The 15,082-nt window shown below is 44.5% G+C and overlaps 1 long non-coding RNA gene across 1 annotated transcript in view; it reads left to right on the plus strand.

Moving 5' to 3' along the window:
* Positions 1–15,082, plus strand: part of LOC307225311 — a 323,071-nt gene that overhangs the window by 217,018 nt on the left and 90,971 nt on the right. The window lies entirely within an intron of this gene.

The raw sequence follows: 15,082 nt of genomic DNA on the forward strand, positions 1-15,082 counted from the left end.
TATTGCTTTTAGCAGGAACACTGTGTGGCTAGACAGCTAAAGTAATTTTATCTTCCAATGGCACTTTCTGCTTACACATTTGTTTCTTGCCTGGGACTATTGGCATCATTGGAGAAAATAGTATTTTTTTTCCATCTTGCTTATTGGAGATGGTGCATTTCAAACTTAGAACACAGAAGGCATGTTCAGGCATTTGTCTGAACATGTGAATGCTGTATCTGGTGGGAGGCAGGGGCGTACATGCAAGTCTTGCCCCAATGTCTCCATACATGTTATCCTTTATCAGTGTCCCCATGGAGATTTATATTCATGTTCAAGCAATCACAAGAACAAGTCCTTACAGACCTGCTCATTAAGTGGAAGTTCATGCTGTTTATCTAGGGGGAAATGTGCTTCTCAAGGGTGACTGACTATTATGATCTTAACTGTTGCCTCAGTTTTGATCCTGCGGTGACTAGCTAAGACTGGTCATTCCTTCAAGGCAACAACCAAAAAAGTGATTACAAAGCCATTCTCCTGCTCTCCCTACTTGAACCTCATCTCCCCACCACTTCTATTTCTTCATGAATTGCAGAAGCTAGATAGGGATGCTAAGGGTTATATATCCAGCAATGTTCTACTCAGGCAGCCATGTTCTACTCAAAGTAGACCCACTGAACTTAAGTGAAACTAAGTTAGCCATGCCCATTGAGTTCAGTGGGTCTGCTCTGAGTATGAGTAACTTTGTATACAATTCAAATTATTTTGGATCTTGTGGAATGGAGGCCTGTACAGAGCATTGACTGGATAACGAGCTGGATCACACTCAAGTTCTTCCTCTTGCTTTGAGGCACAGGGCACTTGTCCACTGGGGTTTTAATAGCTCGATTCACTTTTTTTCAACCAGAGCAAATACTAGGAAACAGCTGTAGTGGTAGGATACATAGTGTGCATGCATAAGGCTCCAGATTCAATCCCTGATATCTTCACCCAAAAGGTCATGAGGTACCAAGGCTAGAAAAGACTGGAAAACCGCTGCCAATTAATAGAGTACTTGGTTGGATGGACTAGCGATCTGGCTGTCCCTGTGCAATGAAGCCACATAAGTTCAGTTTTAAGGTTGATTGCGGTACAAGAAAATGATGATAGTACAATAAGGCCATTATTTTTTATTGTCCTAAAAGCAAAGGAGTGAAAGTAGATAGGAATATGGGCAGCAATATTTATTTTAATTTGTGTTTTCCCTATTCACTATAAATGCCTTTTTATCTTTTTATGTGAAAAAATGGTTGAGGCAGGAGAAACCCTGCAGGCCTTACCCTAACTAATGTAAGTTAAGATGTGCCTCCAGCTCCCGTGAGCTCCAGCCTGGGATAGCTAATAGTCAAGGGTAATGGGAGTTGTGGGGACGTGGGTAGTGCTGTGGGTTAAACCACAGAGCCTAGGGCTTGCTGATCAGAAGGTCGGCGGTTCTAATCCCCTCGACGGGGTAAGCTCCTGTTGCTTGGTCCCTGCTCCTGCCAACCCAGCAGTTCAAAAGCACATCAAAGTGCAAGTAGATAAATAGGTACGACTCCGGCGGGCAGGTAAACAGCGTTTCCGTGCGCTGCTCTGGTTCGTCAGAAGCAGCTTAGAAATGCTGGCAACATGACCCGGAAACTGTACGCCGGCTCCCTCGGCCAATAAAGCGAGATGAGCGCCACAACCCCAGAGTTGTCCGCGACTGGACCTAATGGTCAGGGGTCCCTTTACCTTTACCTTTAATGGGAGTTGTAGTTCAGCAGCTTTTGGAGTTCCATAGGTTAGCCACCCGTAGTCTAAGCCAGGCTTCCTCAACCTCAGCCCTCCAGATGTTTTTGGTCTATAACTCCCATGATCCCTAGCTAGCAGGACCAGTGGTCAGGGTTGATGGGAATTGTAGTCTCAAAACATCTGGAGGGCCGAGGTTGAGGAAGCCTGGTCTAAGCAGTTTTCTCTTACTTCATGGTACTGGTCCCGACCTTGTGCCGTGTTTCAAACGCAGCACGAGGTCATGGAAGAACCTGATTTTTTCCCCTTTTTTGAGCTGGTAAGGATTGTAAGCAAGATTTGATGAATGCATATCTGCATATTCAGAACACATAAAACAAGAAGTGCCAAGTCTCCCTTAAGTATGAAATCGAGAAGCAAAAGTTGGTGCCTGTCTGCTCTGTTAAAGTTTGCTGCTCAGTTTGCTTGTATGGGATTAGTGGAAGTGACGGAAATTAGCCATAAGGTAAATGGAGTACACTGGCTCATCCCACACTTCTTCTATGTATCAGAAAATCCACCTTGCCTTCAGGCTACTGATGCTGAATCAGAGCTAGAGCACCCCTAGCAGTAATAAGTGCTGTTTGACAGAAGTCTGTGTGCTATAAATCTAGAAATATGGCTGTAGAAATATTCCTTTGCTTTTAATTCCAGCCAGCCCCTTGGTAATAACTTCCGATAGGTGATACTTCTCAAAATGAGACTATTTCTCCACTCCTAATCTCTTGAGGAGCTGCTTTTGTATACTTTTTGCTCTGTTCATTATGTTATTAAGGCTTAGGGTAAGTAAATGTTTTTTTAATAGAGGCTTTTTCCAGTAGACGAGGATAACAAGATTAGATGCTATATATTACAAACCTGAAACTGTATTTATACAAGTTTAACAGACATGAATTGTCCCCAATGACATGAGGCTGCCAAGAATCCTGACCTCACCTGGGTAGTACAGCTCCTAGGGTTTCCTGATTTGGGAGATTAGGACAAGCTGATTTTAAGCTTGTAGCAAGATGAGCCTGCAAATAATAAAAGGGAACCATTAACCTGACCTCAGGATCTCCTGGTCCCTGGATTTATCAAGTGAGGGACTGTCAGACTTGGACCTGGGTTCAAATCCCTGCTCAGCCGTGAAGCTCACTGGATGACCTTGGGCTAGACACCATTTTTCAGCCTATCTACCTCCAAATTGTGAGGACAAAATGTGGCATGTGTGTGATATGTGCGCACTTTTGAGTTCCGGAGGGGAGAGGCATGTTATAAAGGCTATTTTAAAATAAGATTTGGTGTGGAAATAAAAAGAAGCCAACCTCGCCCAAAGGAAGTTTCTCTCCTTACAAATAAGAAGCCTCCTGTCATCTGATACAATCATTGAATCACCCATTTTAGAAAGATGGGTTTTCTTTCTAATTAAGGGTTTTTTTGTTTTATAAAAAGGTGATGAACACTTTTTGCTGAGTCTTTAGACATCCTGCTTTTTTCAGTCTGGTGCACTCAGAAATACTTTTCCACATGAATTGATCTCAGGAGAGTTTAAAAGGGTCATCCAGTCTGAGAAGAACGTATCAATCCGGATAGCCCTTTGTTTCTCTGAGCCATTCAAGTGCAGGTTTTTTTTTTAAAAAGAGTCTGCATCTGATTTAGCAGATGTAAAACAGCTGGCTTTGCTGTCAAATGTCTGCTGTCTGTATGAATCGCAACTGGGCTGAGAAAAATGAAGGGCCCAGCCAAGGCAAGACCTATTAAAACTAGTCTAGCCAGTCTTAAAAACAAACCTCTGGACTTCCTTTAGAGTCTGGAGTTGGATGAGACTAAAGCCTATAGGTTGGCTATAAGCAGGGAGTAAAGCTGAATTGCAGAAACTAGGGTTTCTGAGTAAAAAGCAGAATCTGAAATTCTTGGTAGCATTGCAAGATTAATAAAAAGAAAACCATGTCTATTTTTAATGGTAGTCTGACCAAGCCTGTAAAGTTAATTTGCAAATTGTTCCTTTGAATAATTTGCAGATATGTGATAGATATGGTTAGAAATACTTTGAAGTGCAAAAACACTCATTTCCATGTTGTTTATAATCTCGTGGTATTATAATTTTTTTTAATACAGTGGTGCCCCGCAAGACGAACGCCTCGCAAGACGGAAAACCCGCTAGACGAAAGGGTTTTCCGTTTTGGAGGCGCTTCGCAAAACGAATTTCCCTATGGGCTTGCTTCACAAGACGAAATGTCTTGCGAGTTCCTGCGGGTCCCCCCCCTTTCCCCCCTTTTCCTAAGCCGCTAAGCCGCTTATCAGCTGTTCCGCTGATAAGCCGCTTAACAGCTGATCGCTAAAAGCCGCTAAACTGCTAATAGCGCTAATCCGCTAAGCTGTCAATGGGCTTGCTTCGCAAGACGAAAAAACCGCTAGACGAAGAGAATCGCGGAACGGATTAATTTCGTCTTGCGAGGCACCACTGTAATGTTTTAGAAATCATTTGGTGGAGAACAGAGTATCTTTCAAGATGTTTTCCTTTGCTTCTCCTGCATGCTTCACTCCGTCCACCCCCCCACCCCCAACCCCCAATGCATGCATGAACAGGAGACTCACATTTGATCTCCAAAGCATTATTCTGTCAGAGAGACAAACAGTGCCACATGCAGCCTCTGCAACACAGTCCTGTCTTGTGGTGATAGAATTGTGGGCGCCACCACAATAACAAGTCTTGTGTTAAAGAGCGCTGTGCTACAGGGATCCTACATGAGGCTAAAATATTTTTAAGTTTAGAAGGGGGAATGAGAGCCATATATGTTGTTCTCAGAGTATGGTCCTTTATGAACACAAGGCCATGCTCTGGTGGTGGGACACATGCCTGTATTCCTCTGACAAAGGGGACTTGCCTGGGCACTGGGAGGAAATTTTACTTGCCACTACCAGAGGTGAACTGGGAAGGACGTTATTATGGGATAGTTGTGATGTGTAGAACTTAGAAGTGGGAGATGGCACACATTGGCTCTTATATAATGGTAAGCATAACTGAGAACTGTGGAATCCAAACAGGTTTCTTGTTTCATTAAGTAAATTCTTGAAAGAATTCCAGGTGTCAATAGCGACATTAATGCATGTTGCTCTCCTTCCTTCTGGATTTTCATTGTTCTCTTTTTAATCTGTTTCTCATAGGAGCACAAAGGAGGCAATAACTTCTAGGCAAATTGCTTGTATGTCAAGTCAAATGACGTTAATTGCCAGAATGAAATTCCTCCAGCTTGTTTACATCATAGTTGTAAAAAGGAGGGCAGCTTTGGGGCACGTAACACTTGGGGAAGCTGGTTCCTTTCAAGGATATTAAAGCCAGGCACGTAACTCGTATAACTAGTGTTTTCTTTCCTTATAGAAGAGGAAGCGGAGAGAGAGAGATGATGATGTTGTCAGTATTTGTAGCCTCGATCTTAAGGTAATTAAAACATTTTTCGCATGATTGTGCTGATAAGCAAAGGTGCTGCATTCATTGAGGTTTCTGGTCCACCTTACATTGTAGGCTTGTGGTGGGTTTTATTGTTTTCCTTCTTCTGTTGACCAACCATCCAAGGTAGTTGAGAGGATATTCCTGTTTCCATTTAATTGATGGGAAATGGGGACTGAGAGATTGCAACTTTCCAAAGGCTCCACCCACCAAGTCCCCAGCTAAACTGGCATTTGAACTTCAGTTGCCCAGCTTCAGCCTCAGCACACCTACCTACTTGCCAGTGCTGACAAATCCAACACATGAAAGAACCCAAAATTATCGTCTCTGATAATTGAGACCTCCAGACCTGGAGGGTGTTATCTTACTCTGTCCTCATAGTTGAAAGCGATGGACTTAAGCCCAGTGATTTCATTGAGTCTGCCCTTAGTATGGTGAGCATTGGATATCACCAGAGGCTATACTACCTGAAGATTTTTGGTTTATTTCCAAACCTATCTCTGTGACCGTGAAACCTAGAATGTTGCTACTTCGCTTTTTTATTACAGAATTCTAACTTTATTGAGCAATTACAAGAGGCAAGAATAAGAAACAGTGCTATAAAAATGGTTTCCCTTCAAGATACACAGTAGGATGGAAGATTTTCAATACCTGCTTTTTTGCATTCTTCTAGCAAAATGTCATAAAGGGGGCAATTTTTCTGAATAATTATTTCTGTACCTTCCACAACTAATATAATTTATCAACAGACATCCCACAGTGTATCCGACTGCTCTCCCTTCAGCTTTTCCCTACCCATCAGCAACCAATTTCCCACTGCCTGACATTGGGGAATAATATTACACTAGGTTTTGCTTGGTCTAGATGCATAGAAATTCATGGACCTAACCTAGTCATCTCCATCAATTTCAGTGGGTGTATTCTGAGTAAACCTAGTTGAATACCACCCTTTCCTCCCTATTTTTCTAGCAGGGACTGTAAAATGCCATCTGTTTTCCTAGGATGGGCTTCATTTCTCTGGGCTTTTTAATGGCATCCATGCTGTAGAGACGTGGGACGCAGGTGGCGCTGTGGGTTAAACCACAGAGCCTAGGACTTACCGATCAGAAGGTCGGCGGTTCGAATCCCCGTGAAGAGGTGAGCTCCCGTTGCTTGGTCCCTGCTCCTGCCAACCTAGCAGTTCAAAAGCACGTCAAAGTGCAAGTAGATAAATAGGAAGGTAAATGGCGTTTCTGTGCACTGCTCTTGTTCGCCAGAAGCGGCTTAGTCATGCTGGCCACATGACCTGGAAGCTGTATGCCGGCTCCCTCGGCCAATAAAGCACCGCAACCCCAGAGTCGGTCACGACTGGACCTAATGGTCAGGGGTCCCTTTACCTTTACCTATGCTGTAGAGCAGGTGTAGCCAACATAATGCCCTCCAGATGTTGTTGAACTACAACTTCCATCAGCCCTGACCATTAGTTCTGCTGGTGAAGCTGACGGGAGTTGTAGTACCACATTGGCTATTCCTGCTGCAGAATAGCGTTTCCCTGGGAAGACCCACCAGGCTCTTCCACTGTTATGTTTTTCCAGAAGATGAAGAGAGTATTTTAAGACTGTGCTGCTCAAAATTGCTTCCTTTTGTTGTTTTTGTAATCTTAATTCTAATGTGTGTGACAATATTTAAAAATAAATACTGGCAATTTGAAATGTACGCTGCGTAGCATCCTGAGCACAAAATGGAAAGGTAACTTAGACATTTTATAAATGAAAGAACACCTCCCAGTGCCAAAAGCAAGAACTTAGCAATGGTGAAAGGTTTGTAATGGTAAAACCTTGCAATGCACTGTCCCTTGAGTGTAACTGGCATTAAGAGTATATGCAGTACTTTTCCTGTATGTGGCTTTATCTTTTCCTGAAGTAAACACTATGAGATTGAGACATGCTAATTCTGATCTATGGGATCCCCAATCATTGCCTCCTTTGTTAATTAATGGTTCTATTGTTTGGTCTTTTTATCAGCCTCAATTTTATTATTTCTCAAAAGTGGATTCACTGACCTGTGAATGGTTGTGACTGTTTTTTTTAATCTAAGGTTCACGTGTAGGTTCCTTCAGCTCAGAACAAGTGGGTATCAAAGCAGGCTCAGACAACACAATTGTTGCCCTCTTCAGTGATTGCTTCAGATCGGATTGCACAAATCTCCCTGTTCATCGGGCTCCCCAAAACCTTGGAAGAAATGAGGCTTAGTATCAGCTCAGTAAATATACAAGTATCCAGAGATAACCGCTGAAAGAAATACGTGCCTCTTCTCAGGTGGATAATAATCTACCACTTTTACCGCCTTCACCCACTGCTGCTGCTGTTGTACTTAGCACTCCAGCTAAAGTGTAGACACTTCAGCTAAAACTTCTGCACTGCCTGCCCTTACACCCCCAGGCTAGGTTCAAGGTTCTTGAATTGTTATACAAAGCTTTGCACAACCTGAGTCCAGGATGCCTTAAGGATCACCTGAGCACTTACATCCTAGCTTGGTCACTGAGATAATCCTGGGGAGCACTGTTAATTGTCCCTGTCTTTCAAAAGCCTGACTGGCTTCAGCTAGAAGTTGGCTGTTTAGTGTCATGGGTCCCATGCTGTAGAATATTCTTCAGTGGGGATTCAGCAGGCAGCCTTGCAACTAATTTTCAGATGTCTCTTAAAACCCTTTTATGCCAACAGGCCTATTCAGTTGTTTAAACTTATTCAATGTGAGCCAGTCATTTAGTTTGCATTTCATTTTTATGATTATTTTGCATTGTTTTAATTGCATTTTATATTTTATTGCACTTATAAATGTTGTTGTTTGCCACCCGGATATTTTATACGCGGAGGGGTGGTCTATAACTATTTTTGTCAATAAAGAAATAAATCTCCCTGCTCTCCTCATCAAAACTTTATCCTCCTGTCACTCTGAAGGCAACAAAGCCTTTGCTGAATCAGCATATTTTCACTGTACCTATTTGCTAATTGATACTTCTCTGGCTAAGAAATGGAGGCAGTGAGAGATTTTACTTTCTTGGGTTCCATAATCACTGCAGATGGTGACAGCAGCCACGAAATTAAACAACGCCTGCTTCTTGGGAGGAAAGCAATGACAAACCTAGACAGCATCTTAAAACGCAGAAACATCACCTTGCCAACAAAGGCCCATATAGGTAAAGCTATGGTTTTCCCAGTAGTGATGTATGGAAGCTGGACCATAAAGAAGGCTGATCGCCAAAGAATTGATGCTTCTGAATTCTGGTGCTGGAGGAGACTCTTGAGAGTGCCATGGACTGCAAGAAGATCAAACCTCTCCATTCTGAAGGAAATCAGACCTGAGTGCTCACTGGAAGGACAGATCCTGAAGCTGAGGTTCCAATACTTTGGCCACCTCATGAGAAGAGAAGACTCCCTTGAAAAGACCCTGATGTTGGGAAAGATGGAGGGCACAAGGAGAAGTGGACGACAGAGGACGAGATGGTTGGACAGTGTTCTCGAAGCTACCAGCATGAGTTTGACCAAACTGCGGGAGGCAGTGGAAGACAGGAGTGCCTGGCGTGCTCTGGTCCATGGGGTCATGAAGAGTCGGACACAACTAAACAACATCAACAACTTCTCTGGCTTGTCCTGCTGCTGCTGGTGTCTTCTCACCTCTCCTGGCTTGTCCAACTGATTCAAGGATGGGGAACCTGAGGCCCTGCAGATGCTGTGGAACTACAACTCATATCAGCTGTAATAATTGGTTGTGCTGGCTGGATCTGATGGGAGATGAGAGTCCAACAATATCTAATTAACTGATGCGAAAGAAAGAGGGGGCTTTGCCCTGCCAGACTTAAGGTTGTACTACGAATCAGCAGCTTTCTGCTGGCTAAAAGACTGGCTGCTTCTCGAAAACACTGATGTACTGGATTTGGAAGGTTTTGATAATGCTTTTGGTTGGCATGCGTATCTATGGTATGACAAGGTTAAGATTAATAGGGCTTTCAAGAACCATATTGTCAGAAAAGCAGTGTTTAATGTCTGGACAAAACACAAAGACTTATTGGAAAATAAAACTCCAAGGTGGCTCTCACCATTGGAAGCTAAGGCCCGCAAAAGACTCAATATGGAGGCCAATTGGCCGAAGTATTGGGAAATATTAGAAAAAGATGGAGATAACTGGAAATTGCAGAGTATGGAAAAAATGAGAGACAAAGTGCGAGATTGGTTACATTACGCTCAGATTAAAGAAGTTTTCAAACTTGATAAAAAGTTAGGATTCCAGGTGGAAAAATTGAAGTTGGAAACAGAATTGTTAGAACCTAAGACTAAGGTACTTTCAAGAATGTATAACTTGCTGTTAAAATGGAACACACAAGATGAAACGGTCAAATCGGCTATGATAAAGTGGGCACAGGACATTGGGTATAATATCATGTTTGAAGACTGGGAAAGGTTGTGGACTGTTGGGCTGAATTTCACTGCATGTAATGCTTTGAAAGAAAATGTTATGAAAATGATATATAGATGGTACATGACCCCAGTCAAACTTGCAAAAATATACCACTTGTCTGATAGTAAGTGTTGGAAATGTAAAGAAAATGAAGGAACTTTCTTTCACCTCTGGTGGACCTGCCCTAGAGTGAAGGCTTTCTGGGAAATGATATATAATGAGCTGAAAAAGGTATTCAAGTATACCTTTCCTAAGAAACCAGAGGCCTTCCTTCTGGGTATTGTCGGCCAGAGGGTGTTAAAGAGGGATCGAACATTTTTTATGTATGCAACAACAGCAGCAAGGATACTCGTCGCCAAGCACTGGAAAACCCAAGATTTACCGACACTGGAAGAATGGCAGATGCAACTGATAGATTATATGGAACTGGCTGAGATGACTGGCAGAATCCGAGACCTGGGAGAGGAGACGGTAGAAGAAGACTGGAAGAAATTTAAGACCTACCTACAGAAACATTATAAATTGTATGAATGTTAAGAAGGATGCTAGATTGGAATGTAATTTGGCACCATTAAGTTAGATGAAGTGAAGTATGAAGATAAGCTAAATTGAAGAAAAGATAAACTTTGGATAATTATCAGGTTAAATTTAAATTTTATAGATTTGAATAAAAGATATCTAAAAATAGAGATATAATATTGGAAAAATAGATAATAAGAACGGAAATAAGTGGATAATTTGCTGGTTAGATATTTATAAATCAGGAACGCAGGAGCGGGAGATGTGAGGGAGTCCAAAGAAGTTAAGAAAATATGTCATGATATGTGTTATTATGTGTTTCTTTCTTTATTTGTATGGTAATCAAAAAATCTTTAATAAATATCTTTTTAAAAAAAAGAGAGTCCAACAAATATCTAAAGGACCCCCAGGTCTCTAGCCTTGGTTTAAGTGAACCATTTGTATCTTCTGCATAAGGCTTAAGGTAAAGGTAAAGGTACCCCTGCCCATACAGGCCAGTCTTGACAGACTCTAGGGTTGTGCGCCCATCTCACTTAAGAGGCCAGGGGCCAGCGCTGTCTGGAGACACTTCCTGGTCACGTGGCCAGCGTGACAAAGCTGCATCTGGTGAGCCAGCGCAGCACACGGAAACGCCGTTTACCTTCCTGCCAGTAAGTGGTCCCTATTTATCTACTTGCACCCGGGGGTGCTTTCGAACTGCTAGGTTGGCAGGCGCTGGGACCGAGCAACGGGAGCGCACCCCGCCGCGGGGATTCGAACCGCCGACCTTTCGATCGGCAAGCCCTAGGCGCTGAGGCTTTTACCCACAGCGCCACCCACGTCCCGGCGCATAAGGCTTAGTGTAGTCTTAATACCAAAAAGGTAGACATCGGTATTAATTGGCTTGATAGCATCCAACAGAGTGTGCTTTTAATTCATTGAAATAGCTTTCTGTTCTGTTGCACACAGTTAAGTGCAATGGTACTACCAAACCAAATATATATGCTTAGTGGTTATAATTCAATATTTGTTTTGAAAAGGTGTGGCTGTCTACATTAAGATGGCATTGTTTCATTTTGACTCATTTAAGCAAAAATGCTGCTATTTTCAGTAGCACGTAGCTCATACACCCCACAGTAACTGGGATCCATTTCTCTTGCAGCTGGTACGAATTATTGCAAAGGTCTTGTCTGAATGGCATTTGCTTCTGAACATGCACAACTGTTAACATTCAAAGCCAACAAGGTGGAAGGTTAGATCTTAGCTTTCAGCAGTTCAAGTTTGTCTTGCTGACGTCACTGTAGGCTTGTAAAAATCCCTGACCTTCCTCCAGCATTCAAGCTGACACATTTGGAGAAAAAGAGAGAAACAAAGAGAGAGAAACTATTTTTATTAGAGCATGAGGTTGGTGAAGGTCTGTGCCAACAAATGTTGATCGATGGCAAAAATATCTTGTAAGCTGATGACAGTATTTTTCAAGTGTTTGCTCCCTTTGCCTTTAAGGTTAATGGGTGAAGGTTGCTTGATGACCCATGAAGGCCCTGTTGGTCCCACTACTTTTCCAGAAGCCTCACCCTGGTTGGGGCCAGTATCCAGATATGTTCTTCATAAATGCTGGTTATTAACTGGTGAAAGGCCAAACAGTGAAGATCGAGAGCCTAGAATTCAATAAATGAGCGGCTGTTCTGAGCAGTGAAGAGTGAGGCTGTGGAGACGGCTGCAGCACTGGTGGACTGAAGGGACAAGAATGCATGGCCATTTTAGATTCAGTTGACTTTGGAAGTTTTGAACTTCTTGTGGCGTTGTGAATTCTTCCTCAGATTGATAAAGGTGGTTTGATAAAGCATATTTGATGCAGACTCTGGTCTTGAAATTGTGAAAGGTTGGAGTACGTTCTTAGTATCACACTTCACTCGGGGGTTCTCTCTTTATTACTAAAACTGAGAAATACAGGCTGTCTGCTTCCTAATTCTCCCCTGCTTTCATGAGAGAACTTTCTACTGCTTGGTGAACTCCTCCTCAACTCATGGGGATCCCAGTCCACACTATTTGACAAGCTTCAGTAGTCTGCCAAATTTGTAAGCATAGCTGTGCTTACAGCTGCACTGTGAAAAATAAATTGTATGGTTTAGATGCTTAGCTTTCTCTTAGGAAATGTAGTTATGTGAAGCTGGCAGGAATCTTTGCAAAACTGTGTACTTGAACCCGTGCATGTGTATCTTTCCACTGCATTCTCATTTCACTCTACTGTACTTGCAGTAAAACTGCCTCTGCCTGTCTTGCTAACGTTATGGTAATAGCCACCAACTTGGATGGCTTTAAAAGAGGATTACCCAAATTCATGGAGGGAAAGGCTATCAATGGCTACTACCCGTGATGGCTCTGTTCTGCTTCCATTGATGGAGGCATTGTTCCTCTAGGTGCCAGTTTCTGGGACTCCCAAATGGGCAGGGTGCTGTTCTCATGTCCATCTTGCTGGCTTCCCACAGACATCTGACTGGCCATTGTGAGAACAGGATACTGGATTAGATGGGCCATTGGCCTGATCCAGCAAGCTTGTCTTATGTTCTTATTGTGTACTGTCATAACACTTGGCTTCCTCTGGTTCTTTGAGGGATCTCATGAATTAAGTGGACTGGCACTTATTTATTAGCAACTCTATGACTTGGCATAATAATAATAATAATAATAATAATTTATTATTTATACCCCGCCCATCTGGCTGAGTTTCCCCAGCCACTCTGGGCGGCTCCCAATCAGTGTTAAAAACAATACAGCGTTACATATTAAAAACTTCCCTGAACAGGGCTGCCTTAAGATGTCTTCTGAATGTCAGATAATTCTTTATCTCTTTGACATCTGATGGGAGGGCGTTCCACAGGTCGGGCGCCACTACCGAGAAGGCCCTCTGCCTGGTTCCCTGTAGCCTCACTTCTCGCAATGAGGGAACCGCCAGAAGGCCCTCGGCGCTGGATCTCAGTGTCCGGGCTGAACGATGGGGGTGGAGATGCTCCTTCAGGTATACAGGACCGAGGCCGTTTAGGGCTTTAAAGGTCAGCACCAACACTTTGAATCGTGCTCGGAAACGTACTGGGAGCCAGTGCAGATCTCTCAGAACCGGTGTTATGTGGTCCCGGCGGCCACTCCCAGTCACCAGTCTAGCTGCCGCATTCTGGATTAATTGCAGTTTCCGGGTCACCTTCAAAGGTAGCCCCACGTAGAGCGCGTTGCAGTAGTCCAAGCGTGAGATAACCAGAGCATGCACCACTCTGGCGAGACAGTCCGCGGGAAGGTAGGGTCTTAGCCTGCGTACCAGGTGGAGCTGGTAGACAGCTGCCCTGGACACAGAGTTAACCTGCGCCTCCATGGACAGCTGTGAGTCCAAAATGACTCCCAGGCTGCGCACCTGGTCCTTCAGGGGCACAGTTACCCCATTCAGGACCAGGGAATCCTCCACACCTGCCCGCCTCCTGTCCCCCAAAAACAGTACTTCTGTCTTGTCAGGATTCAACCTCAATCTGTTAGCCGCCATCCAACCTCCAACCGCCTCCAGGCACTCACACAGGACCTTCACCGCTTTCACTGGTTCTGATTTAAAGGAGAGGTAGAGCTGGGTGTCATCTGCATACTGATGAACACCCAGTCCAAACCCCCTGATGATCTCTCCCAGCGGCTTCATATAGATGTTAAAAAGCATGGGGGAGAGGACGGAACCCTGAGGTACCCCACAAGTGAGGGCCCAAGGGTCTGAACACTCATCCCCCACCACCACTTTCTGAACACGGCCCAGGAGGAAGGAGCGGAACCACTGTATAACAGTGCCCCCAGCTCCCAGCCCCTCTAGACGGTCCAGAAGGATGTTATGGTCGATGGTGTCAAAGGCCGCTGAGAGATCCAGCAGAACTAGGAAACAGCTCTCACCTTTGTCCCTAGCCCGCCGGAGATCATCAACCAGCGCGACCAAGGCAGTTTCAGTCCCATGGTGAGGCCTGAATCCCGATTGGAAGGGATCCAAATGGTCCGTTTCCTCCAGGCGTGCTTGGAGTTGTTCAGCAACCACCCGCTCAATCACCTTGCCCAAGAATGGAAGATTTGAGACTGGGCGATAGTTGGCCAAATTGGCCGGGTCTAAAGATGTTTTTTTAAGAAGCGGTTTAATGACCGCCTCTTTCAGCGGGTCTGGGAAGGCTCCCTCACAGAGGGAAGCATTCACCACCCCGCAAAGCCCATCGCCCAGCCCTTCCCGGCTCGCTTTTATCAGCCAGGATGGGCAAGGATCAAGAAGACAGGTGGTCGGTTTCACTCGTCCAAGCAGCCTGTCCACATCCTCGGAGGTAACAGATTGGAATTGATCCCATATAACAGGACCAGACAGAACTCTAGCACTCTCCCGCCCTGGCCCTGCTCCCACTGTGGAGTCTACTTCCTTCTGAATCTGAGCGATTTTATCTGCAAAAAACTTTGCAAAAGCATTGCAGGAGATCTTGGGGTCCCTACCAGGCCCCGGTGGTACAGGTGGTTCCGATAAACTGCGAACCACCTGAAAAAGTCTCCTGCTGCTGTTTTCTGCAGATGCAATGGAGGCGGCGAAGAAGGCCCTCTTCGCCGTCGCCATTGCCACTTGGTAGGCTCGACGTTGAGCTCTAACCCGTGTCCGGTCTGATTCAGAATGAGTTTTCCGCCACCGGCGCTCTAGCCGTCTCAACGATTGTTTCATCACCCTCAGCTCCGGGGAGAGCCACGGGGCTGTCCGGGCTCCATGCAATCGGAGAGGGCGCTTCGGAGCCAGACAGTCAATAGCCCTGGTTAACTCCGCATTCCAGCGTGCCACCAGGGAATCAGCTGAAAGGCCATCAACTTGGGATAAAGCATCCCCTACCACTCTCTGGAAGCCAATTGGATCCATTAAGTGGCGGGGGCGGACCATCCGAATCGGTCCCACCTCCCTGC

Source organism: Podarcis cretensis (genome assembly GCF_951804945.1).
Source record: "Podarcis cretensis genome assembly, chromosome: 10".
Taxonomy (NCBI): domain Eukaryota; kingdom Metazoa; phylum Chordata; class Lepidosauria; order Squamata; family Lacertidae; genus Podarcis; species Podarcis cretensis.